The sequence below is a fragment of the Lithobates pipiens genome, unplaced genomic scaffold (genome assembly GCF_037356315.1).
Source record: "Lithobates pipiens isolate NorthernLeopardFrog02 unplaced genomic scaffold, aLitPip1_a1.2 Scaffold_16, whole genome shotgun sequence".
NCBI lineage: Eukaryota > Metazoa > Chordata > Amphibia > Anura > Ranidae > Lithobates > Lithobates pipiens.
The window spans coordinates 202,554,183-202,576,208 of NW_027507748.1; the positions used below are offsets into that span (position 1 = coordinate 202,554,183).

General features: G+C 36.2%; 24 non-coding genes across 24 annotated transcripts; all 24 read left to right on the plus strand.

Annotated features, from left to right (window-relative positions):
* Positions 1-480: 480 nt before the first annotated feature.
* Positions 481-695, plus strand: LOC143985224 (small nucleolar RNA U3). Its single transcript, XR_013275514.1, has one exon. It is a non-coding gene; the product is annotated as a small nucleolar RNA U3 (small nucleolar RNA).
* Positions 696-1,386: 691 nt separating this feature from the next.
* On the plus strand, positions 1,387-1,601 carry LOC143984743 (small nucleolar RNA U3). Its single transcript, XR_013275099.1, has one exon. It is a non-coding gene; the product is annotated as a small nucleolar RNA U3 (small nucleolar RNA).
* Positions 1,602-2,291: 690 nt separating this feature from the next.
* Positions 2,292-2,506, plus strand: LOC143985088 (small nucleolar RNA U3). Its single transcript, XR_013275396.1, has one exon. It is a non-coding gene; the product is annotated as a small nucleolar RNA U3 (small nucleolar RNA).
* Positions 2,507-3,196: 690 nt separating this feature from the next.
* Positions 3,197-3,411, plus strand: LOC143984744 (small nucleolar RNA U3). The gene has a single exon (XR_013275100.1). It is a non-coding gene; the product is annotated as a small nucleolar RNA U3 (small nucleolar RNA).
* Positions 3,412-4,101: 690 nt separating this feature from the next.
* Positions 4,102-4,316, plus strand: LOC143985179 (small nucleolar RNA U3). The gene has a single exon (XR_013275475.1). It is a non-coding gene; the product is annotated as a small nucleolar RNA U3 (small nucleolar RNA).
* A 691-nt stretch (positions 4,317-5,007) lies between these two features.
* On the plus strand, positions 5,008-5,222 carry LOC143984525 (small nucleolar RNA U3). The gene has a single exon (XR_013274910.1). It is a non-coding gene; the product is annotated as a small nucleolar RNA U3 (small nucleolar RNA).
* A 691-nt stretch (positions 5,223-5,913) lies between these two features.
* On the plus strand, positions 5,914-6,128 carry LOC143984747 (small nucleolar RNA U3). The gene has a single exon (XR_013275101.1). It is a non-coding gene; the product is annotated as a small nucleolar RNA U3 (small nucleolar RNA).
* Positions 6,129-6,819: 691 nt separating this feature from the next.
* LOC143985089 (small nucleolar RNA U3) lies at positions 6,820-7,034 on the plus strand. The gene has a single exon (XR_013275397.1). It is a non-coding gene; the product is annotated as a small nucleolar RNA U3 (small nucleolar RNA).
* Positions 7,035-7,725: 691 nt separating this feature from the next.
* Positions 7,726-7,940, plus strand: LOC143984590 (small nucleolar RNA U3). Its single transcript, XR_013274967.1, has one exon. It is a non-coding gene; the product is annotated as a small nucleolar RNA U3 (small nucleolar RNA).
* Positions 7,941-8,628: 688 nt separating this feature from the next.
* Positions 8,629-8,843, plus strand: LOC143985090 (small nucleolar RNA U3). Its single transcript, XR_013275398.1, has one exon. It is a non-coding gene; the product is annotated as a small nucleolar RNA U3 (small nucleolar RNA).
* A 691-nt stretch (positions 8,844-9,534) lies between these two features.
* LOC143984748 (small nucleolar RNA U3) lies at positions 9,535-9,749 on the plus strand. The gene has a single exon (XR_013275102.1). It is a non-coding gene; the product is annotated as a small nucleolar RNA U3 (small nucleolar RNA).
* A 689-nt stretch (positions 9,750-10,438) lies between these two features.
* Positions 10,439-10,653, plus strand: LOC143985046 (small nucleolar RNA U3). Its single transcript, XR_013275360.1, has one exon. It is a non-coding gene; the product is annotated as a small nucleolar RNA U3 (small nucleolar RNA).
* Positions 10,654-11,343: 690 nt separating this feature from the next.
* Positions 11,344-11,558, plus strand: LOC143984751 (small nucleolar RNA U3). The gene has a single exon (XR_013275105.1). It is a non-coding gene; the product is annotated as a small nucleolar RNA U3 (small nucleolar RNA).
* A 692-nt stretch (positions 11,559-12,250) lies between these two features.
* Positions 12,251-12,465, plus strand: LOC143984749 (small nucleolar RNA U3). Its single transcript, XR_013275103.1, has one exon. It is a non-coding gene; the product is annotated as a small nucleolar RNA U3 (small nucleolar RNA).
* Positions 12,466-13,154: 689 nt separating this feature from the next.
* Positions 13,155-13,369, plus strand: LOC143985047 (small nucleolar RNA U3). The gene has a single exon (XR_013275361.1). It is a non-coding gene; the product is annotated as a small nucleolar RNA U3 (small nucleolar RNA).
* A 691-nt stretch (positions 13,370-14,060) lies between these two features.
* On the plus strand, positions 14,061-14,275 carry LOC143984752 (small nucleolar RNA U3). The gene has a single exon (XR_013275106.1). It is a non-coding gene; the product is annotated as a small nucleolar RNA U3 (small nucleolar RNA).
* A 692-nt stretch (positions 14,276-14,967) lies between these two features.
* On the plus strand, positions 14,968-15,182 carry LOC143984924 (small nucleolar RNA U3). Its single transcript, XR_013275256.1, has one exon. It is a non-coding gene; the product is annotated as a small nucleolar RNA U3 (small nucleolar RNA).
* A 688-nt stretch (positions 15,183-15,870) lies between these two features.
* LOC143985128 (small nucleolar RNA U3) lies at positions 15,871-16,085 on the plus strand. Its single transcript, XR_013275430.1, has one exon. It is a non-coding gene; the product is annotated as a small nucleolar RNA U3 (small nucleolar RNA).
* A 693-nt stretch (positions 16,086-16,778) lies between these two features.
* Positions 16,779-16,993, plus strand: LOC143984771 (small nucleolar RNA U3). The gene has a single exon (XR_013275123.1). It is a non-coding gene; the product is annotated as a small nucleolar RNA U3 (small nucleolar RNA).
* A 688-nt stretch (positions 16,994-17,681) lies between these two features.
* On the plus strand, positions 17,682-17,896 carry LOC143984532 (small nucleolar RNA U3). Its single transcript, XR_013274916.1, has one exon. It is a non-coding gene; the product is annotated as a small nucleolar RNA U3 (small nucleolar RNA).
* Positions 17,897-18,589: 693 nt separating this feature from the next.
* LOC143985041 (small nucleolar RNA U3) lies at positions 18,590-18,804 on the plus strand. The gene has a single exon (XR_013275355.1). It is a non-coding gene; the product is annotated as a small nucleolar RNA U3 (small nucleolar RNA).
* Positions 18,805-19,491: 687 nt separating this feature from the next.
* Positions 19,492-19,706, plus strand: LOC143984772 (small nucleolar RNA U3). The gene has a single exon (XR_013275124.1). It is a non-coding gene; the product is annotated as a small nucleolar RNA U3 (small nucleolar RNA).
* A 691-nt stretch (positions 19,707-20,397) lies between these two features.
* On the plus strand, positions 20,398-20,612 carry LOC143984591 (small nucleolar RNA U3). Its single transcript, XR_013274968.1, has one exon. It is a non-coding gene; the product is annotated as a small nucleolar RNA U3 (small nucleolar RNA).
* Positions 20,613-21,303: 691 nt separating this feature from the next.
* On the plus strand, positions 21,304-21,518 carry LOC143984533 (small nucleolar RNA U3). Its single transcript, XR_013274917.1, has one exon. It is a non-coding gene; the product is annotated as a small nucleolar RNA U3 (small nucleolar RNA).
* Positions 21,519-22,026: the final 508 nt, after the last annotated feature.

Sequence of the window (22,026 nt, forward strand, 5' to 3'; positions counted from 1 at the left end):
GGAATTGCAAAACTGAAACAACGCTCACGGAACCCAAGGAAAAATTATGGTGCTTTATATGTTAAAAAGATAAAGAAAATACTGTCATCACTGACAAACCATTCTTTCGGAAGCAAAAGAAACATGCCAGACCATTCTGTTTTTAAAGTGGTGAAAACAAATATACTCCATCTGTGTTTTAGTTTCTCCTGTTACTGCGCTGAACAAGACTGTGAGGTGCTGTTAAAACTTTGCTCGGCTTACCAAAAGGACATCCAAAAGAATCAAGATAGCCAATATAAGGCATCAAGAAATGTTACAATTTGAGAGAAAAGAATTGCAAAATTATTTTTCTTTTGAATAGGACATTGGCAAACAGGCATATTAATTATTACTACTTGATTTCTACAAGTAGTTTACATTGGATTTTGACAAACATGTTCACAATTTGTTGAAGGAATAGTGATTAAAATGTTGCTGAAATCTTTGATTTGTCAAGGTAGGACTATATTTTCAGGTATCATTTCTGTAGAATGCAAAGGGAGAAATGTGCTCGAAAGTGTCCATGCTCATCTTCCACGATGATGAATTTTAGTGTTCTTGTCTCTTTAGGACTGCTGTTGGCAGTGCTGCTCTCTGCAGATGCTGCCACCATTTGATGACTTGGTCATCTTTCCTGATGGGAAGATGGCTGGCGGGAACTCATTCAGAGTGGTTGTTTGAATGCTAAATGTCTATTTTTGTTTTAAAAACAGCTGAGTTTGCAAGTTTGTGTTTTTGTCTATTTTGAAAACTATGCTTTTTGTTTTTTTTTGTATTTGTCAGATGGAAAGGAAAAAAATGACATTATACTTCTATGTGGGAAGATTATTTGCAGTGTGACACGCAGTAGCTGCCAATGTTTTTCCTTTGGCTTCTGCGCTTGGAGGAATTGCAAAACTGAAACAACGCTCACGGAACCCAAGGAAAAATTATGGTGCTTTATATGTTAAAAAGATAAAGAAAATACTGTCATCACTGACAAACCATTCTTTCGGAAGCAAAAGAAACATGCCAGACCATTCTGTTTTTAAAGTGGTGGAAACAAAAATACTCCATCTGTGTTTTAGTTTCTCCTGTTACTGCGCTGAACAAGACTGTGAGGTGCTGTTAAAACTTTGCTCGGCTTACCAAAAGGACATCCAAAAGAATCAAGATAGCCAATATAAGGCATCAAGAAATGTTACAATTTGAGAGAAAAGAATTGCAAAATTATTTTTCTTTAGAATAGGACATTGGCAAACAGGCATATTAATTATTACTACTTGATTTCTACAAGTAGTTTACATTGGATTTTGACAAACATGTTCACAATTTGTTGAAGGAATAGTGATTAAAATGTTGCTGAAATCTTTGATTTGTCAAGGTAGGACTATATTTTCAGGGATCATTTCTGTAGAATGCAAAGGGAGAAATGTGTTCGAAAGTGTCCATACTCACCTTCCACGATGATGAATTTTAGGGTTCTTGTCTCATTAGGACTGCTGTTGGCAGTGCTGCTCTCTGCAGATGCTGCCACCATTTGATGACTTGGTCATCTTTCCTGATGGGAAGATGGCTGGCGGGAACTCATTCAGAGTGGTTGTTTGAATGCTAAATGTCTATTTTTGTTTTAAAAACAGCTGAGTTTGCAAGTTTGTGTTTAAGTCTATTTTGAAAACTATGCTTTTTTTTTTTTTTGTATTTGTCAGATGGAAAGGAAAAAAATGACATTATACTTCTATGTGGGAAGATTATTTGCAGTGTGACACGCAGTAGCTGCCAATGTTTTTCCTTTGGCTTCTGCGCTTGGAGGAATTGCAAAACTGAAACAACGCTCACGGAACCCAAGGAAAAATGATGGTGCTTTATATGTTAAAAAGATAAAGAAAATACTGTCATCACTGACAAACCATTCTTTCGGAAGCAAAAGAAACATGCCAGACCATTCTGTTTTTTAAGTGGTGGAAACAAAAATACTCCATCTGTGTTTTAGTTTCTCCTGTTACTGCGCTGAACAAGACTGTGAGGTGCTGTTAAAACTTTGCTCGGCTTACCAAAAGGACATCCAAAAGAATCAAGATAGCCAATATAAGGCATCAAGAAATGTTACAATTTGAGAGAAAAGAATTGCAAAATTATTTTTCTTTAGAATAGGACATTGGCAAACAGGCATATTAATTATTACTACTTGATTTCTACAAGTAGTTTACATTGGATTTTGACAAACATGTTCACAATTTGTTGAAGGAATAGTGATAAAAATGTTGCTGAAATCTTTGATTTGTCAAGGTAGGACTATATTTTCAGGGATCATTTCTGTAGAATGCAAAGGGAGAAATGTGCTCGAAAGTGTCCATGCTCACCTTCCACGATGATGAATTTTAGTGTTCTTGTCTCTTTAGGACTGCTGTTGGCAGTGCTGCTCTCTGCAGATGCTGCCACCATTTGATGACTTGGTCATCTTTCCTGATGGGAAGATGGCTGGCGGGAACTCATTCAGAGTGGTTGTTTGAATGCTAAATGTCTATTTTTGTTTTAAAAACAGCTGAGTTTGCAAGTTTGTGTTTAAGTCTATTTTGAAAACTATGCTTTTTTTTTTTTTTGTATTTGTCAGATGGAAAGGAAAAAAATGACATTATACTTCTATGTGGGAAGATTATTTGCAGTGTGACACGCAGTAGCTGCCAATGTTTTTCCTTTGGCTTCTGCGCTTGGAGGAATTGCAAAACTGAAACAACGCTCACGGAACCCAAGGAAAAATGATGGTGCTTTATATGTTAAAAAGATAAAGAAAATACTGTCATCACTGACAAACCATTCTTTCGGAAGCAAAAGAAACATGCCAGACCATTCTGTTTTTAAAGTGGTGGAAACAAAAATACTCCATCTGTGTTTTAGTTTCTCCTGTTACTGCGCTGAACAAGACTGTGAGGTGCTGTTAAAACTTTGCTCGGCTTACCAAAAGGACATCCAAAAGAATCAAGATAGCCAATATAAGGCATCAAGAAATGTTACAATTTGAGAGAAAAGAATTGCAAAATTATTTTTCTTTAGAATAGGACATTGGCAAACAGGCATATTAATTATTACTACTTGATTTCTACAAGTAGTTTACATTGGATTTTGACAAACATGTTCACAATTTGTTGAAGGAATAGTGATTAAAATGTTGCTGAAATCTTTGATTTGTCAAGGTAGGACTATATTTTCAGGGATCATTTCTGTAGAATGCAAAGGGAGAAATGTGTTCGAAAGTGTCCATACTCACCTTCCACGATGATGAATTTTAGGGTTCTTGTCTCATTAGGACTGCTGTTGGCAGTGCTGCTCTCTGCAGATGCTGCCACCATTTGATGACTTGGTCATCTTTCCTGATGGGAAGATGGCTGGCGGGAACTCATTCAGAGTGGTTGTTTGAATGCTAAATGTCTATTTTTGTTTTAAAAACAGCTGAGTTTGCAAGTTTGTGTTTAAGTCTATTTTGAAAACTATGCTTTTTTTTTTTTTTGTATTTGTCAGATGGAAAGGAAAAAAATGACATTATACTTCTATGTGGGAAGATTATTTGCAGTGTGACACGCAGTAGCTGCCAATGTTTTTCCTTTGGCTTCTGCGCTTGGAGGAATTGCAAAACTGAAACAACGCTCACGGAACCCAAGGAAAAATGATGGTGCTTTATATGTTAAAAAGATAAAGAAAATACTGTCATCACTGACAAACCATTCTTTCGGAAGCAAAAGAAACATGCCAGACCATTCTGTTTTTTAAGTGGTGGAAACAAAAATACTCCATCTGTGTTTTAGTTTCTCCTGTTACTGCGCTGAACAAGACTGTGAGGTGCTGTTAAAACTTTGCTCGGCTTACCAAAAGGACATCCAAAAGAATCAAGATAGCCAATATAAGGCATCAAGAAATGTTACAATTTGAGAGAAAAGAATTGCAAAATTATTTTTCTTTAGAATAGGACATTGGCAAACAGGCATATTAATTATTACTACTTGATTTCTACAAGTAGTTTACATTGGATTTTGACAAACATGTTCACAATTTGTTGAAGGAATAGTGATTAAAATGTTGCTGAAATCTTTGATTTGTCAAGGTAGGACTATATTTTCAGGGATCATTTCTGTAGAATGCAAAGGGAGAAATGTGCTCGAAAGTGTCCATGCTCACCTTCCACGATGATGAATTTTAGTGTTCTTGTCTCTTTAGGACTGCTGTTGGCAATGCTGCTCTCTGCAGATGCTGCCACCATTTGATGACTTGGTCATCTTTCCTGATGGGAAGATGGCTGGCGGGAACTCATTCAGAGTGGTTGTTTGAATGCTAAATGTCTATTTTTGTTTTAAAAACAGCTGAGTTTGCAAGTTTGTGTTTTTGTCTATTTTGAAAACTATGCTTTTTGTTTTTTTTTGTATTTGTCAGATGGAAAGGAAAAAAATGACATTATACTTCTATGTGGGAAGATTATTTGCAGTGTGACACGCAGTAGCTGCCAATGTTTTTCCTTTGGCTTCTGCGCTTGGAGGAATTGCAAAACTGAAACAACGCTCACGGAACCCAAGGAAAAATTATGGTGCTTTATATGTTAAAAAGATAAAGAAAATACTGTCATCACTGACAAACCATTCTTTCGGAAGCAAAAGAAACATGCCAGACCATTCTGTTTTTAAAGTGGTGGAAACAAAAATACTCCATCTGTGTTTTAGTTTCTCCTGTTACTGCGCTGAACAAGACTGTGAGGTGCTGTTAAAACTTTGCTCGGCTTACCAAAAGGACATCCAAAAGAATCAAGATAGCCAATATAAGGCATCAAGAAATGTTACAATTTGAGAGAAAAGAATTGCAAAATTATTTTTCTTTAGAATAGGACATTGGCAAACAGGCATATTAATTATTACTACTTGATTTCTACAAGTAGTTTACATTGGATTTTGACAAACATGTTCACAATTTGTTGAAGGAATAGTGATTAAAATGTTGCTGAAATCTTTGATTTGTCAAGGTAGGACTATATTTTCAGGGATCATTTCTGTAGAATGCAAAGGGAGAAATGTGTTCGAAAGTGTCCATACTCACCTTCCACGATGATGAATTTTAGGGTTCTTGTCTCATTAGGACTGCTGTTGTCAGTGCTGCTCTCTGCAGATGCTGCCACCATTTGATGACTTGGTCATCTTTCCTGATGGGAAGATGGCTGGCGGGAACTCATTCAGAGTGGTTGTTTGAATGCTAAATGTCTATTTTTGTTTTAAAAACAGCTGAGTTTGCAAGTTTGTGTTTTTGTCTATTTTGAAAACTATGCTTTTTTTTTTTTTTTGTATTTGTCAGATGGAAAGGAAAAAAATGACATTATACTTCTATGTGGGAAGATTATTTGCAGTGTGACACGCAGTAGCTGCCAATGTTTTTCCTTTGGCTTCTGCGCTTGGAGGAATTGCAAAACTGAAACAACGCTCACGGAACCCAAGGAAAAATTATGGTGCTTTATATGTTAAAAAGATAAAGAAAATACTGTCATCACTGACAAACCATTCTTTCGGAAGCAAAAGAAACATGCCAGACCATTCTGTTTTTAAAGTGGTGGAAACAAAAATACTCCATCTGTGTTTTAGTTTCTCCTGTTACTGCGCTGAACAAGACTGTGAGGTGCTGTTAAAACTTTGCTCGGCTTACCAAAAGGACATCCAAAAGAATCAAGATAGCCAATATAAGGCATCAAGAAATGTTACAATTTGAGAGAAAAGAATTGCAAAATTATTTTTCTTTAGAATAGGACATTGGCAAACAGGCATATTAATTATTACTACTTGATTTCTACAAGTAGTTTACATTGGATTTTGACAAACATGTTCACAATTTGTTGAAGGAATAGTGATTAAAATGTTGCTGAAATCTTTGATTTGTCAAGGTAGGACTATATTTTCAGGGATCATTTCTGTAGAATGCAAAGGGAGAAATGTGTTCGAAAGTGTCCATACTCACCTTCCACGATGATGAATTTTAGGGTTCTTGTCTCATTAGGACTGCTGTTGGCAGTGCTGCTCTCTGCAGATGCTGCCACCATTTGATGACTTGGTCATCTTTCCTGATGGGAAGATGGCTGGCGGGAACTCATTCAGAGTGGTTGTTTGAATGCTAAATGTCTATTTTTGTTTTAAAAACAGCTGAGTTTGCAAGTTTGTGTTTTTGTCTATTTTGAAAACTATGCTTTTTTTTTTTTTTTGTATTTGTCAGATGGAAAGGAAAAAAATGACATTATACTTCTATGTGGGAAGATTATTTGCAGTGTGACACGCAGTAGCTGCCAATGCTTTTCCTTTGGCTTCTGCGCTTGGAGGAATTGCAAAACTGAAACAACGCTCACGGAACCCAAGGAAAAATTATGGTGCTTTATATGTTAAAAAGATAAAGAAAATACTGTCATCACTGACAAACCATTCTTTCGGAAGCAAAAGAAACATGCCAGACCATTCTGTTTTTAAAGTGGTGAAAACAAAAATACTCCATCTGTGTTTTAGTTTCTCCTGTTACTGCGCTGAACAAGACTGTGAGGTGCTGTTAAAACTTTGCTCGGCTTACCAAAAGGACATCCAAAAGAATCAAGATAGCCAATATAAGGCATCAAGAAATGTTACAATTTGAGAGAAAAGAATTGCAAAATTATTTTTCTTTTGAATAGGACATTGGCAAACAGGCATATTAATTATTACTACTTGATTTCTACAAGTAGTTTACATTGGATTTTGACAAACATGTTCACAATTTGTTGAAGGAATAGTGATTAAAATGTTGCTGAAATCTTTGATTTGTCAAGGTAGGACTATATTTTCAGGGATCATTTCTGTAGAATGCAAAGGGAGAAATGTGCTCGAAAGTGTCCATGCTCACCTTCCACGATGATGAATTTTAGTGTTCTTGTCTCTTTAGGACTGCTGTTGGCAGTGCTGCTCTCTGCAGATGCTGCCACCATTTGATGACTTGGTCATCTTTCCTGATGGGAAGATGGCTGGCGGGAACTCATTCAGAGTGGTTGTTTGAATGCTAAATGTCTATTTTTGTTTTAAAAACAGCTGAGTTTGCAAGTTTGTGTTTTTGTCTATTTTGAAAACTATGCTTTTTGTTTTTTTTTGTATTTGTCAGATGGAAAGGAAAAAAATGACATTATACTTCTATGTGGGAAGATTATTTGCAGTGTGACACGCAGTAGCTGCCAATGTTTTTCCTTTGGCTTCTGCGCTTGGAGGAATTGCAAAACTGAAACAACGCTCACGGAACCCAAGGAAAAATTATGGTGCTTTATATGTTAAAAAGATAAAGAAAATACTGTCATCACTGACAAACCATTCTTTCGGAAGCAAAAGAAACATGCCAGACCATTCTGTTTTTAAAGTGGTGGAAACAAAAATACTCCATCTGTGTTTTAGTTTCTCCTGTTACTGCGCTGAACAAGACTGTGAGGTGCTGTTAAAACTTTGCTCGGCTTACCAAAAGGACATCCAAAAGAATCAAGATAGCCAATATAAGGCATCAAGAAATGTTACAATTTGAGAGAAAAGAATTGCAAAATTATTTTTCTTTAGAATAGGACATTGGCAAACAGGCATATTAATTATTACTACTTGATTTCTACAAGTAGTTTACATTGGATTTTGACAAACATGTTCACAATTTGTTGAAGGAATAGTGATTAAAATGTTGCTGAAATCTTTGATTTGTCAAGGTAGGACTATATTTTCAGGGATCATTTCTGTAGAATGCAAAGGGAGAAATGTGCTCGAAAGTGTCCATACTCACCTTCCACGATGATGAATTTTAGGGTTCTTGTCTCATTAGGACTGCTGTTGGCAGTGCTGCTCTCTGCAGATGCTGCCACCATTTGATGACTTGGTCATCTTTCCTGATGGGAAGATGGCTGGCGGGAACTCATTCAGAGTGGTTGTTTGAATGCTAAATGTCTATTTTTGTTTTAAAAACAGCTGAGTTTGCAAGTTTGTGTTTTTGTCTATTTTGAAAACTATGCTTTTTTTTTTTTGTATTTGTCAGATGGAAAGGAAAAAAATGACATTATACTTCTATGTGGGAAGATTATTTGCAGTGTGACACGCAGTAGCTGCCAATGTTTTTCCTTTGGCTTCTGCGCTTGGAGGAATTGCAAAACTGAAACAACGCTCACGGAACCCAAGGAAAAATTATGGTGCTTTATATGTTAAAAAGATAAAGAAAATACTGTCATCACTGACAAACCATTCTTTCGGAAGCAAAAGAAACATGCCAGACCATTCTGTTTTTAAAGTGGTGGAAACAAAAATACTCCATCTGTGTTTTAGTTTCTCCTGTTACTGCGCTGAACAAGACTGTGAGGTGCTGTTAAAACTTTGCTCGGCTTACCAAAAGGACATCCAAAAGAATCAAGATAGCCAATATAAGGCATCAAGAAATGTTACAATTTGAGAGAAAAGAATTGCAAAATTATTTTTCTTTAGAATAGGACATTGGCAAACAGGCATATTAATTATTACTACTTGATTTCTACAAGTAGTTTACATTGGATTTTGACAAACATGTTCACAATTTGTTGAAGGAATAGTGATTAAAATGTTGCTGAAATCTTTGATTTGTCAAGGTAGGACTATATTTTCAGGGATCATTTCTGTAGAATGCAAAGGGAGAAATGTGCTCGAAAGTGTCCATGCTCACCTTCCACGATGATGAATTTTAGTGTTCTTGTCTCTTTAGGACTGCTGTTGGCAGTGCTGCTCTCTGCAGATGCTGCCACCATTTGATGACTTGGTCATCTTTCCTGATGGGAAGATGGCTGGCGGGAACTCATTCAGAGTGGTTGTTTGAATGCCAAATGTCTATTTTTGTTTTAAAAACAGCTGAGTTTGCAAGTTTGTGTTTTTGTCTATTTTGAAAACTATGCTTTTTTTTTTTTTTTGTATTTGTCAGATGGAAAGGAAAAAAATGACATTATACTTCTATGTGGGAAGATTATTTGCAGTGTGACACGCAGTAGCTGCCAATGTTTTTCCTTTGGCTTCTGCGCTTGGAGGAATTGCAAAACTGAAACAACGCTCACGGAACCCAAGGAAAAATTATGGTGCTTTATATGTTAAAAAGATAAAGAAAATACTGTCATCACTGACAAACCATTCTTTCGGAAGCAAAAGAAACATGCCAGACCATTCTGTTTTTAAAGTGGTGGAAACAAAAATACTCCATCTGTGTTTTAGTTTCTCCTGTTACTGCGCTGAACAAGACTGTGAGGTGCTGTTAAAACTTTGCTCGGCTTACCAAAAGGACATCCAAAAGAATCAAGATAGCCAATATAAGGCATCAAGAAATGTTACAATTTGAGAGAAAAGAATTGCAAAATTATTTTTCTTTAGAATAGGACATTGGCAAACAGGCATATTAATTATTACTACTTGATTTCTACAAGTAGTTTACATTGGATTTTGACAAACATGTTCACAATTTGTTGAAGGAATAGTGATTAAAATGTTGCTGAAATCTTTGATTTGTCAAGGTAGGACTATATTTTCAGGGATCATTTCTGTAGAATGCAAAGGGAGAAATGTGTTCGAAAGTGTCCATACTCACCTTCCACGATGATGAATTTTAGGGTTCTTGTCTCATTAGGACTGCTGTTGGCAGTGCTGCTCTCTGCAGATGCTGCCACCATTTGATGACTTGGTCATCTTTCCTGATGGGAAGATGGCTGGCGGGAACTCATTCAGAGTGGTTGTTTGAATGCTAAATGTCTATTTTTGTTTTAAAAACAGCTGAGTTTGCATGTTTGTGTTTAAGTCTATTTTGAAAACTATGCTTTTTTTTTTTTTGTATTTGTCAGATGGAAAGGAAAAAAATGACATTATACTTCTATGTGGGAAGATTATTTGCAGTGTGACACGCAGTAGCTGCCAATGTTTTTCCTTTGGCTTCTGCGCTTGGAGGAATTGCAAAACTGAAACAACGCTCACGGAACCCAAGGAAAAATGATGGTGCTTTATATGTTAAAAAGATAAAGAAAATACTGTCATCACTGACAAACCATTCTTTCGGAAGCAAAAGAAACATGCCAGACCATTCTGTTTTTAAAGTGGTGGAAACAAAAATACTCCATCTGTGTTTTAGTTTCTCCTGTTACTGTGCTGAACAAGACTGTGAGGTGCTGTTAAAACTTTGCTCGGCTTACCAAAAGGACATCCAAAAGAATCAAGATAGCCAATATAAGGCATCAAGAAATGTTACAATTTGAGAGAAAAGAATTGCAAAATTATTTTTCTTTAGAATAGGACATTGGCAAACAGGCATATTAATTATTACTACTTGATTTCTACAAGTAGTTTACATTGGATTTTGACAAACATGTTCACAATTTGTTGAAGGAATAGTGATTAAAATGTTGCTGAAATCTTTGATTTGTCAAGGTAGGACTATGTTTTCAGGGATAATTTCTGTAGAATGCAAAGGGAGAAATGTGCTCGAAAGTGTCCATACTCACCTTCCACGATGATGAATTTTAGGGTTCTTGTCTCATTAGGACTGCTGTTGGCAGTGCTGCTCTCTGCAGATGCTGCCACCATTTGATGACTTGGTCATCTTTCCTGATGGGAAGATGGCTGGCGGGAACTCATTCAGAGTGGTTGTTTGAATGCTAAATGTCTATTTTTGTTTTAAAAACAGCTGAGTTTGCAAGTTTGTGTTTTTGTCTATTTTGAAAATATGCTTTTTTTTTTTTTTTGTATTTGTCAGATGGAATGGAAAAAAATGACATTATACTTCTATGTGGGAAGATTATTTGCAGTGTGACACGCAGTAGCTGCCAATGTTTTTCCTTTGGCTTCTGCGCTTGGAGGAATTGCAAAACTGAAACAACGCTCACGGAACCCAAGGAAAAATTATGGTGCTTTATATGTTAAAAAGATAAAGAAAATACTGTCATCACTGACAAACCATTCTTTCGGAAGCAAAAGAAACATGCCAGACCATTCTGTTTTTAAAGTGGTGGAAACAAAAATACTCCATCTGTGTTTTAGTTTCTCCTGTTACTGCGCTGAACAAGACTGTGAGGTGCTGTTAAAACTTTGCTCGGCTTACCAAAAGGACATCCAAAAGAATCAAGATAGCCAATATAAGGCATCAAGAAATGTTACAATTTGAGAGAAAAGAATTGCAAAATTTTTTTTCTTTAGAATAGGACATTGGCAAACAGGCATATTAATTATTACTACTTGATTTCTACAAGTAGTTTACATTGGATTTTGACAAACATGTTCACAATTTGTTGAAGGAATAGTGATTAAAATGTTGCTGAAATCTTTGATTTGTCAAGGTAGGACTATATTTTCAGGGCTCATTTCTGTAGAATGCAAAGGGAGAAATGTGCTCGAAAGTGTCCATACTCACCTTCCACGATGATGAATTTTAGGGTTCTTGTCTCATTAGGACTGCTGTTGGCAGTGCTGCTCTCTGCAGATGCTGCCACCATTTGATGACTTGGTCATCTTTCCTGATGGGAAGATGGCTGGCGGGAACTCATTCAGAGTGGTTGTTTGAATGCTAAATGTCTATTTTTGTTTTAAAAACAGCTGAGTTTGCAAGTTTGTGTTTTTGTCTATTTTGAAAACTATGCTTTTTTTTTTTTTTTTGTATTTGTCAGATGGAAAGTAAAAAAATGACATTATACTTCTATGTGGGAAGATTATTTGCAGTGTGACACGCAGTAGCTGCCAATGTTTTTCCTTTGGCTTCTGCGCTTGGAGGAATTGCAAAACTGAAACAACGCTCACGGAACCCAAGGAAAAATGATGGTGCTTTATATGTTAAAAAGATAAAGAAAATACTGTCATCACTGACAAACCATTCTTTCGGAAGCAAAAGAAACATGCCAGACCATTCTGTTTTTAAAGTGGTGGAAACAAAAATACTCCATCTGTGTTTTAGTTTCTCCTGTTACTGCGCTGAACAAGACTGTGAGGTGCTGTTAAAACTTTGCTCGGCTTACCAAAAGGACATCCAAAAGAATCAAGATAGCCAATATAAGGCATCAAGAAATGTTACAATTTGAGAGAAAAGAATTGCAAAATTATTTTTCTTTAGAATAGGACATTGGCAAACAGGCATATTAATTATTACTACTTGATTTCTACAAGTAGTTTACATTGGATTTTGACAAACATGTTCACAATTTGTTGAAGGAATAGTGATTAAAATGTTGCTGAAATCTTTGATTTGTCAAGGTAGGACTATATTTTCAGGGATCATTTCTGTAGAATGCAAAGGGAGAAATGTGTTCGAAAGTGTCCATACTCACCTTCCACGATGATGAATTTTAGGGTTCTTGTCTCATTAGGACTGCTGTTGGCAGTGCTGCTCTCTGCAGATGCTGCCACCATTTGATGACTTGGTCATCTTTCCTGATGGGAAGATGGCTGGCGGGAACTCATTCAGAGTGGTTGTTTGAATGCTAAATGTCTATTTTTGTTTTAAAAACAGCTGAGTTTGCAAGTTTGTGTTTAAGTCTATTTTGAAAACTATGCTTTTTTTTTTTTTGTATTTGTCAGATGGAAAGGAAAAAAATGACATTATACTTCTATGTGGGAAGATTATTTGCAGTGTGACACGCAGTAGCTGCCAATGTTTTTCCTTTGGCTTCTGCGCTTGGAGGAATTGCAAAACTGAAACAACGCTCACGGAACCCAAGGAAAAATGATGGTGCTTTATATGTTAAAAAGATAAAGAAAATACTGTCATCACTGACAAACCATTCTTTCGGAAGCAAAAGAAACATGCCAGACCATTCTGTTTTTAAAGTGGTGGAAACAAAAATACTCCATCTGTGTTTTAGTTTCTCCTGTTACTGCGCTGAACAAGACTGTGAGGTGCTGTTAAAACTTTGCTCGGCTTACCAAAAGGACATCCAAAAGAATCAAGATAGCCAATATAAGGCATCAAGAAATGTTACAATTTGAGAGAAAAGAATTGCAAAATTATTTTTCTTTAGAATAGGACATTGGCAAACAGGCATATTAATTATTACTACTTGATTTCTACAAGTAGTTTACATTGGATTTTGACAAACATGTTCACAATTTGTTGAAGGAATAGTGATTAAAATGTTGCTGAAATCTTTGATTTGTCAAGGTAGGACTATGTTTTCAGGGATAATTTCTGTAGAATGCAAAGGGAGAAATGTGCTCGAAAGTGTCCATACTCACCTTCCACGATGATGAATTTTAGGGTTCTTGTCTCATTAGGACTGCTGTTGGCAGTGCTGCTCTCTGCAGATGCTGCCACCATTTGATGACTTGGTCATCTTTCCTGATGGGAAGATGGCTGGCGGGAACTCATTCAGAGTGGTTGTTTGAATGCTAAATGTCTATTTTTGTTTTAAAAACAGCTGAGTTTGCAAGTTTGTGTTTTTGTCTATTTTGAAAATATGCTTTTTTTTTTTTTTTTGTATTTGTCAGATGGAATGGAAAAAAATGACATTATACTTCTATGTGGGAAGATTATTTGCAGTGTGACACGCAGTAGCTGCCAATGTTTTTCCTTTGGCTTCTGCGCTTGGAGGAATTGCAAAACTGAAACAACGCTCACGGAACCCAAGGAAAAATTATGGTGCTTTATATGTTAAAAAGATAAAGAAAATACTGTCATCACTGACAAACCATTCTTTCGGAAGCAAAAGAAACATGCCAGACCATTCTGTTTTTAAAGTGGTGGAAACAAAAATACTCCATCTGTGTTTTAGTTTCTCCTGTTACTGCGCTGAACAAGACTGTGAGGTGCTGTTAAAACTTTGCTCGGCTTACCAAAAGGACATCCAAAAGAATCAAGATAGCCAATATAAGGCATCAAGAAATGTTACAATTTGAGAGAAAAGAATTGCAAAATTTTTTTTCTTTAGAATAGGACATTGGCAAACAGGCATATTAATTATTACTACTTGATTTCTACAAGTAGTTTACATTGGATTTTGACAAACATGTTCACAATTTGTTGAAGGAATAGTGATTAAAATGTTGCTGAAATCTTTGATTTGTCAAGGTAGGACTATATTTTCAGGGCTCATTTCTGTAGAATGCAAAGGGAGAAATGTGCTCGAAAGTGTCCATACTCACCTTCCACGATGATGAATTTTAGGGTTCTTGTCTCATTAGGACTGCTGTTGGCAGTGCTGCTCTCTGCAGATGCTGCCACCATTTGATGACTTGGTCATCTTTCCTGATGGGAAGATGGCTGGCGGGAACTCATTCAGAGTGGTTGTTTGAATGCTAAATGTCTATTTTTGTTTTAAAAACAGCTGAGTTTGCAAGTTTGTGTTTTTGTCTATTTTGAAAACTATGCTTTTTTTTTTTTTTTTGTATTTGTCAGATGGAAAGTAAAAAAATGACATTATACTTCTATGTGGGAAGATTATTTGCAGTGTGACACGCAGTAGCTGCCAATGTTTTTCCTTTGGCTTCTGCGCTTGGAGGAATTGCAAAACTGAAACAACGCTCACGGAACCCAAGGAAAAATTATGGTGCTTTATATGTTAAAAAGATAAAGAAAATACTGTCATCACTGACAAACCATTATTTCGGAAGCAAAAGAAACATGCCAGACCATTCTGTTTTTAAAGTGGTGGAAACAAAAATACTCCATCTGTGTTTTAGTTTCTCCTGTTACTGCGCTGAACAAGACTGTGAGGTGCTGTTAAAACTTTGCTCGGCTTACCAAAAGGACATCCAAAAGAATCAAGATAGCCAATATAAGGCATCAAGAAATGTTACAATTTGAGAGAAAAGAATTGCAAAATTATTTTTCTTTAGAATAGGACATTGGCAAACAGGCATATTAATTATTACTACTTGATTTCTACAAGTAGTTTACATTGGATTTTGACAAACATGTTCACAATTTGTTGAAGGAATAGTGATTAAAATGTTGCTGAAATCTTTGATTTGTCAAGGTAGGACTATATTTTCAGGGATCATTTCTGTAGAATGCAAAGGGAAAAATGTGCTCGAAAGTGTCCATACTCACCTTCCACGATGATGAATTTTAGGGTTCTTGTCTCATTAGGACTGCTGTTGGCAGTGCTGCTCTCTGCAGATGCTGCCACCATTTGATGACTTGGTCATTTTTCCTGATGGGAAGATGGCTGGCGGGAACTCATTCAGAGTGGTTGTTTGAATGCTAAATGTCTATTTTTGTTTTAAAAACAGCTGAGTTTGTAAGTTTGTGTTTATGTCTATCTTGAAATCTATGTTTTTTTTTTTTTGTATTTGTCAGATGGAAAGGAAAAAAATGACATTATACTTCTATGTGGGAAGATTATTTGCAGTGTGACACGCAGTAGCTGCCAATGTTTTTCCTTTGGCTTCTGCGCTTGTAGGAATTGCAAAACTGAAACATCGCTCACGGAACCCAAGGAAAAATTATGGTGCTTTATATGTTAAAAAGATAAAGAAAATACTGTCATCACTGACAAACCATTCTTTCGGAAGCAAAAGAAACATGCCAGACCATTCTGTTTTTAAAGTGGTGGAAACAAAAATACTCCATCTGTCTTTTAGTTTCTCCTGTTACTGCGCTGAACAAGACTGTGAGGTGCTGTTAAAACTTTGCTCGGCTTACCAAAAGGACATCCAAAAGAATCAAGATAGCCAATATAAGGCATCAAGAAATGTTACAATTTGAGAGAAAAGAATTGCAAAATTATTTTTCTTTAGAATAGGACATTGGCAAACAGGCATATTAATTATTACTACTTGATTTCTACAAGTAGTTTACATTGGATTTTGACAAACATGTTCACAATTTGTTGAAGGAATAGTGATTAAAATGTTGCTGAAATCTTTGATTTGTCAAGGTAGGACTATATTTTCAGGGATCATTTCTGAAGAATGCAAAGGGAGAAATGTGCTCGAAAGTGTCCATACTCACCTTCCACGATGATGAATTTTAGGGTTTTTGTCTCATTAGGACTGCTGTTGGCAGTGCTGCTCTCTGCAGATGCTGCCACCATTTGATGACTTGGTCATCTTTCCTGATGAGAAGATGGCTGGCGGGAACTCATTCAGAGTGGTTGTTTGAATGCTAAATGTCTATTTTTGTTTTAAAAACAGCTGAGTTTGCAAGTTTGTGTTTTTGTCTATTTTGAAAACTATGCTTTTTTTTTTTTTTTTTGTATTTGTCAGATGGAAAGGAAAAAAATGACATTATACTTCTATGTGGGAAGATTATTTGCAGTGTGACACGCAGTAGCTGCCAATGTTTTTCCTTTGGCTTCTGCCCTTGGAGGAATTGCAAAACTGAAACAACGCTCACGGAACCCAAGGAAAAATTATGGTGCTTTATATGTTAAAAAGATAAAGAAAATACTGTCATCACTGACAAACCATTCTTTCGGAAGCAAAAGAAACATGCCAGACCATTCTGTTTTTAAAGTGGTGGAAACAAAAATACTCCATCTGTGTTTTAGTTTCTCCTGTTACTGCGCTGAACAAGACTGTGAGGTGCTGTTAAAACTTTGCTCGGCTTACCAAAAGGACATCCAAAAGAATCAAGATAGCCAATATAAGGCATCAAGAAATGTTACAATTTGAGAGAAAAGAATTGCAAAATTATTTTTCTTTAGAATAGGACATTGGCAAACAGGCATATTAATTATTACTACTTGATTTCTACAAGTAGTTTACATTGGATTTTGACAAACATGTTCACAATTTGTTGAAGGAATAGTGATTAAAATGTTGCTGAAATCTTTGATTTGTCAAGGTAGGACTATATTTTCAGGGATCATTTCTGTAGAATGCAAAGGGAGAAATGTGCTCGAAAGTGTCCATGCTCACCTTCCACGATGATGAATTTTAGGGTTCTTGTCTCATTAGGACTGCTGTTGGCAGTGCTGCTCTCTGCAGATGCTGCCACCATTTGATGACTTGGTCATCTTTCCTGATGGGAAGATGGCTGGCGGGAACTCATTCAGAGTGGTTGTTTGAATGCTAAATGTCTATTTTTGTTTTAAAAACAGTTGAGTTTGCAAGTTTGTGTTTTTGTCTATTTTGAAAACTATGCTTTTTTTTTTTTGTATTTGTCAGATGGAAAGGAAAAAAATGACATTATACTTCTATGTGGGAAGATTATTTGCAGTGTGACACGCAGTAGCTGCCAATGTTTTTCCTTTGGCTTCTGCGCTTGGAGGAATTGCAAAACTGAAACAACGCTCACGGAACCCAAGGAAAAATTATGGTGCTTTATATGTTAAAAAGATAAAGAAAATACTGTCATCACTGACAAACCATTCTTTCGGAAGCAAAAGAAACATGCCAGACCATTCTGTTTTTAAAGTGGTGGAAACAAAAATACTCCATCTGTGTTTTAGTTTCTCCTGTTACTGCGCTGAACAAGACTGTGAGGTGCTGTTAAAACTTTGCTCGGCTTACCAAAAGGACATCCAAAAGAATCAAGATAGCCAATATAAGGCATCAAGAAATGTTACAATTTGAGAGAAAAGAATTGCAAAATTATTTTTCTTTAGAATAGGACATTGGCAAACAGGCATATTAATTATTACTACTTGATTTCTACAAGTAGTTTACATTGGATTTTGACAAACATGTTCACAATTTGTTGAAGGAATAGTGATTAAAATGTTGCTGAAATCTTTGATTTGTCAAGGTAGGACTATATTTTCAGGGATCATTTCTGTAGAATGCAAAGGGAGAAATGTGCTCGAAAGTGTCCATACTCACCTTCCACGATGATGAATTTTAGGGTTCTTGTCTCATGAGGACTGCTGTTGGCAGTGCTGCTCTCTGCAGATGCTGCCACCATTTGATGACTTGGTCATCTTTCCTGATGGGAAGATGGCTGGCGGGAACTCATTCAGAGTGGTTGTTTGAATGCTAAATGTCTATTTTTGTTTTAAAAACAGCTGAGTTTGCAAGTTTGTGTTTTTGTCTATTTTGAAAACTATGCTTTTTTTTTTTTTTTTTGTATTTGTCAGATGGAAAGGAAAAAAATGACATTATACTTCTATGTGGGAAGATTATTTGCAGTGTGACACGCAGTAGCTGCCAATGTTTTTCCTTTGGCTTCTGCGCTTGGAGGAATTGCAAAACTGAAACAACGCTCACGGAACCCAAGGAAAAATTATGGTGCTTTATATGTTAAAAAGATAAAGAAAATACTGTCATCACTGACAAACCATTCTTTCGGAAGCAAAAGAAACATGCCAGACCATTCTGTTTTTAAAGTGGTGGAAACAAAAATACTCCATCTGTGTTTTAGTTTCTCCTGTTACTGCGCTGAACAAGACTGTGAGGTGCTGTTAAAACTTTGCTCGGCTTACCAAAAGGACATCCAAAAGAATCAAGATAGCCAATATAAGGCATCAAGAAATGTTACAATTTGAGAGAAAAGAATTGCAAAATTATTTTTCTTTAGAATAGGACATTGGCAAACAGGCATATTAATTATTACTACTTGATTTCTACAAGTAGTTTACATTGGATTTTGACAAACATGTTCACAATTTGTTGAAGGAATAGTGATTAAAATGTTGCTGAAATCTTTGATTTGTCAAGGTAGGACTATATTTTCAGGGATCATTTCTGTAGAATGCAAAGGGAGAAATGTGCTCGAAAGTGTCCATACTTACCTTCCACGATGATGAATTTTAGGGTTTTTGTCTCATTAGGACTGCTGTTGGCAGTGCTGCTCTCTGCAGATGCTGCCACCATTTGATGACTTGGTCATCTTTCCTGATGAGAAGATGGCTGGCGGGAACTCATTCAGAGTGGTTGTTTGAATGCTAAATGTCTATTTTTGTTTTAAAAACAGCTGAGTTTGCAAGTTTGTGTTTTTGTCTATTTTGAAAACTATGCTTTTTTTTTTTGTATTTGTCAGATGGAAAGGAAAAAAATGACATTATACTTCTATGTGGGAAGATTATTTGCAGTGTGACACGCAGTAGCTGCCAATGTTTTTCCTTTGGCTTCTGCGCTTGGAGGAATTGCAAAACTGAAACAACGCTCACGGAACCCAAGGAAAAATTATGGTGCTTTATATGTTAAAAAGATAAAGAAAATACTGTCATCACTGACAAACCATTCTTTCGGAAGCAAAAGAAACATGCCAGACCATTCTGTTTTTAAAGTGGTGGAAACAAAAATACTCCATCTGTGTTTTAGTTTCTCCTGTTACTGCGCTGAACAAGACTGTGAGGTGCTGTTAAAACTTTGCTCGGCTTACCAAAAGGACATCCAAAAGAATCAAGATAGCCAATATAAGGCATCAAGAAATGTTACAATTTGAGAGAAAAGAATTGCAAAATTATTTTTCTTTAGAATAGGACATTGGCAAACAGGCATATTAATTATTACTACTTGATTTCTACAAGTAGTTTACATTGGATTTTGACAAACATGTTCACAATTTGTTGAAGGAATAGTGATTAAAATGTTGCTGAAATCTTTGATTTGTCAAGGTAGGACTATATTTTCAGGGATCATTTCTGTAGAATGCAAAGGGAGAAATGTGCTCGAAAGTGTCCATGCTCACCTTCCACGATGATGAATTTTAGGGTTCTTGTCTCATTAGGACTGCTGTTGGCAGTGCTGCTCTCTGCAGATGCTGCCACCATTTGATGACTTGGTCATCTTTCCTGATGGGAAGATGGCTGGCGGGAACTCATTCAGAGTGGTTGTTTGAATGCTAAATGTCTATTTTTGTTTTAAAAACAGCTGAGTTTGCAAGTTTGTGTTTTTGTCTATTTTGAAAACTATGCTTTTTTTTTTTTTTTGTATTTGTCAGATGGAAAGGAAAAAAATGACATTATACTTCTATGTGGGAAGATTATTTGCAGTGTGACACGCAGTAGCTGCCAATGTTTTTCCTTTGGCTTCTGCGCTTGGAGGAATTGCAAAACTGAAACAACGCTCACGGAACCCAAGGAAAAATTACGGTGCTTTATATGTTAAAAAGATAAAGAAAATACTGTCATCACTGACAAACCATTCTTTCGGAAGCAAAAGAAACATGCCAGACCATTCTGTTTTTAAAGTGGTGGAAACAAAAATACTCCATCTGTGTTTTAGTTTCTCCTGTTACTGCGCTGAACAAGACTGTGAGGTGCTGTTAAAACTTTGCTCGGCTTACCAAAAGGACATCCAAAAGAATCAAGATAGCCAATATAAGGCATCAAGAAATGTTACAATTTGAGAGAAAAGAATTGCAAAATTATTTTTCTTTAGAATAGGACATTGGCAAACAGGCATATCAATTATTACTACTTGATTTCTACAAGTAGTTTACATTGGATTTTGACAAACATGTTCACAATTTGTTGAAGGAATAGTGATTAAAATGTTGCTGAAATCTTTGATTTGTCAAGGTAGGACTATATTTTCAGGGATCATTTCTGTAGAATGCAAAGGGAGAAATGTGCTCGAAAGTGTCCATACTCACCTTCCACGATGATGAATTTTAGGGTTCTTGTCTCATTAGGACTGCTGTTGGCAGTGCTGCTCTCTGCAGATGCTGCCACCATTTGATGACTTGGTCATCTTTCCTGATGGGAAGATGGCTGGCGGGAACTCATTCAGAGTGGTTGTTTGAATGCTAAATGTCTATTTTTGTTTTAAAAACAGCTGAGTTTGCAAGTTTGTGTTTTTGTCTATTTTGAAAACTATGCTTTTTTTTTTTTTCTGTATTTGTCAGATGGAAAGGAAAAAAATGACATTATACTTCTATGTGGGAAGATTATTTGCAGTGTGACACGCAGTAGCTGCCAATGTTTTTCCTTTGGCTTCTGCGCTTGGAGGAATTGCAAAACTGAAACAACGCTCACGGAACCCAAGGAAAAATTATGGTGCTTTATATGTTAAAAAGATAAAGAAAATACTGTCATCACTGACAAACCATTCTTTGGGAAGCAAAAGAAACATGCCAGACCATTCTGTTTTTAAAGTGGTGGAAACAAAAATACTCCATCTGTGTTTTAGTTTCTCCTGTTACTGCGCTGAACAAGACTGTGAGGTGCTGTTAAAACTTTGCTCGGCTTACCAAAAGGACATCCAAAAGAATCAAGATAGCCAATATAAGGCATCAAGAAATGTTACAATTTGAGAGAAAAGAATTGCAAAATTATTTTTCTTTAGAATAGGACATTGGCAAGCAGGCATATTAATTATTACTACTTGATTTCTACAAGTAGTTTACATTGGATTTTGACAAACATGTTCACAATTTGTTGAAGGAATAGTGATTAAAATGTTGCTGAAATCTTTGATTTGTCAAGGTAGGACTATATTTTCAGGGATCATTTCTGTAGAATGCAAAGGGAGAAATGTGCTCGAAAGTGTCCATACTCACCTTCCACGATGATGAATTTTAGGGTTCTTGTCTCATGAGGACTGCTGTTGGCAGTGCTGCTCTCTGCAGATGCTGCCACCATTTGATGACTTGGTCATCTTTCCTGATGGGAAGATGGCTGGCGGGAACTCATTCAGAGTGGTTGTTTGAATGCTAAATGTCTATTTTTGTTTTAAAAACAGCTGAGTTTGCAAGTTTGTGTTTTTGTCTATTTTGAAAACTATGCTTTTTTTTTTTTTTTTTGTATTTGTCAGATGGAAAGGAAAAAAATGACATTATACTTCTATGTGGGAAGATTATTTGCAGTGTGACACGCAGTAGCTGCCAATGTTTTTCCTTTGGCTTCTGCGCTTGGAGGAATTGCAAAACTGAAACAACGCTCACGGAACCCAAGGAAAAATTATGGTGCTTTATATGTTAAAAAGATAAAGAAAATACTGTCATCACTGACAAACCATTCTTTCGGAAGCAAAAGAAACATGCCAGACCATTCTGTTTTTAAAGTGGTGGAAACAAAAATACTCCATCTGTGTTTTAGTTTCTCCTGTTACTGCGCTGAACAAGACTGTGAGGTGCTGTTAAAACTTTGCTCGGCTTACCAAAAGGACATCCAAAAGAATCAAGATAGCCAATATAAGGCATCAAGAAATG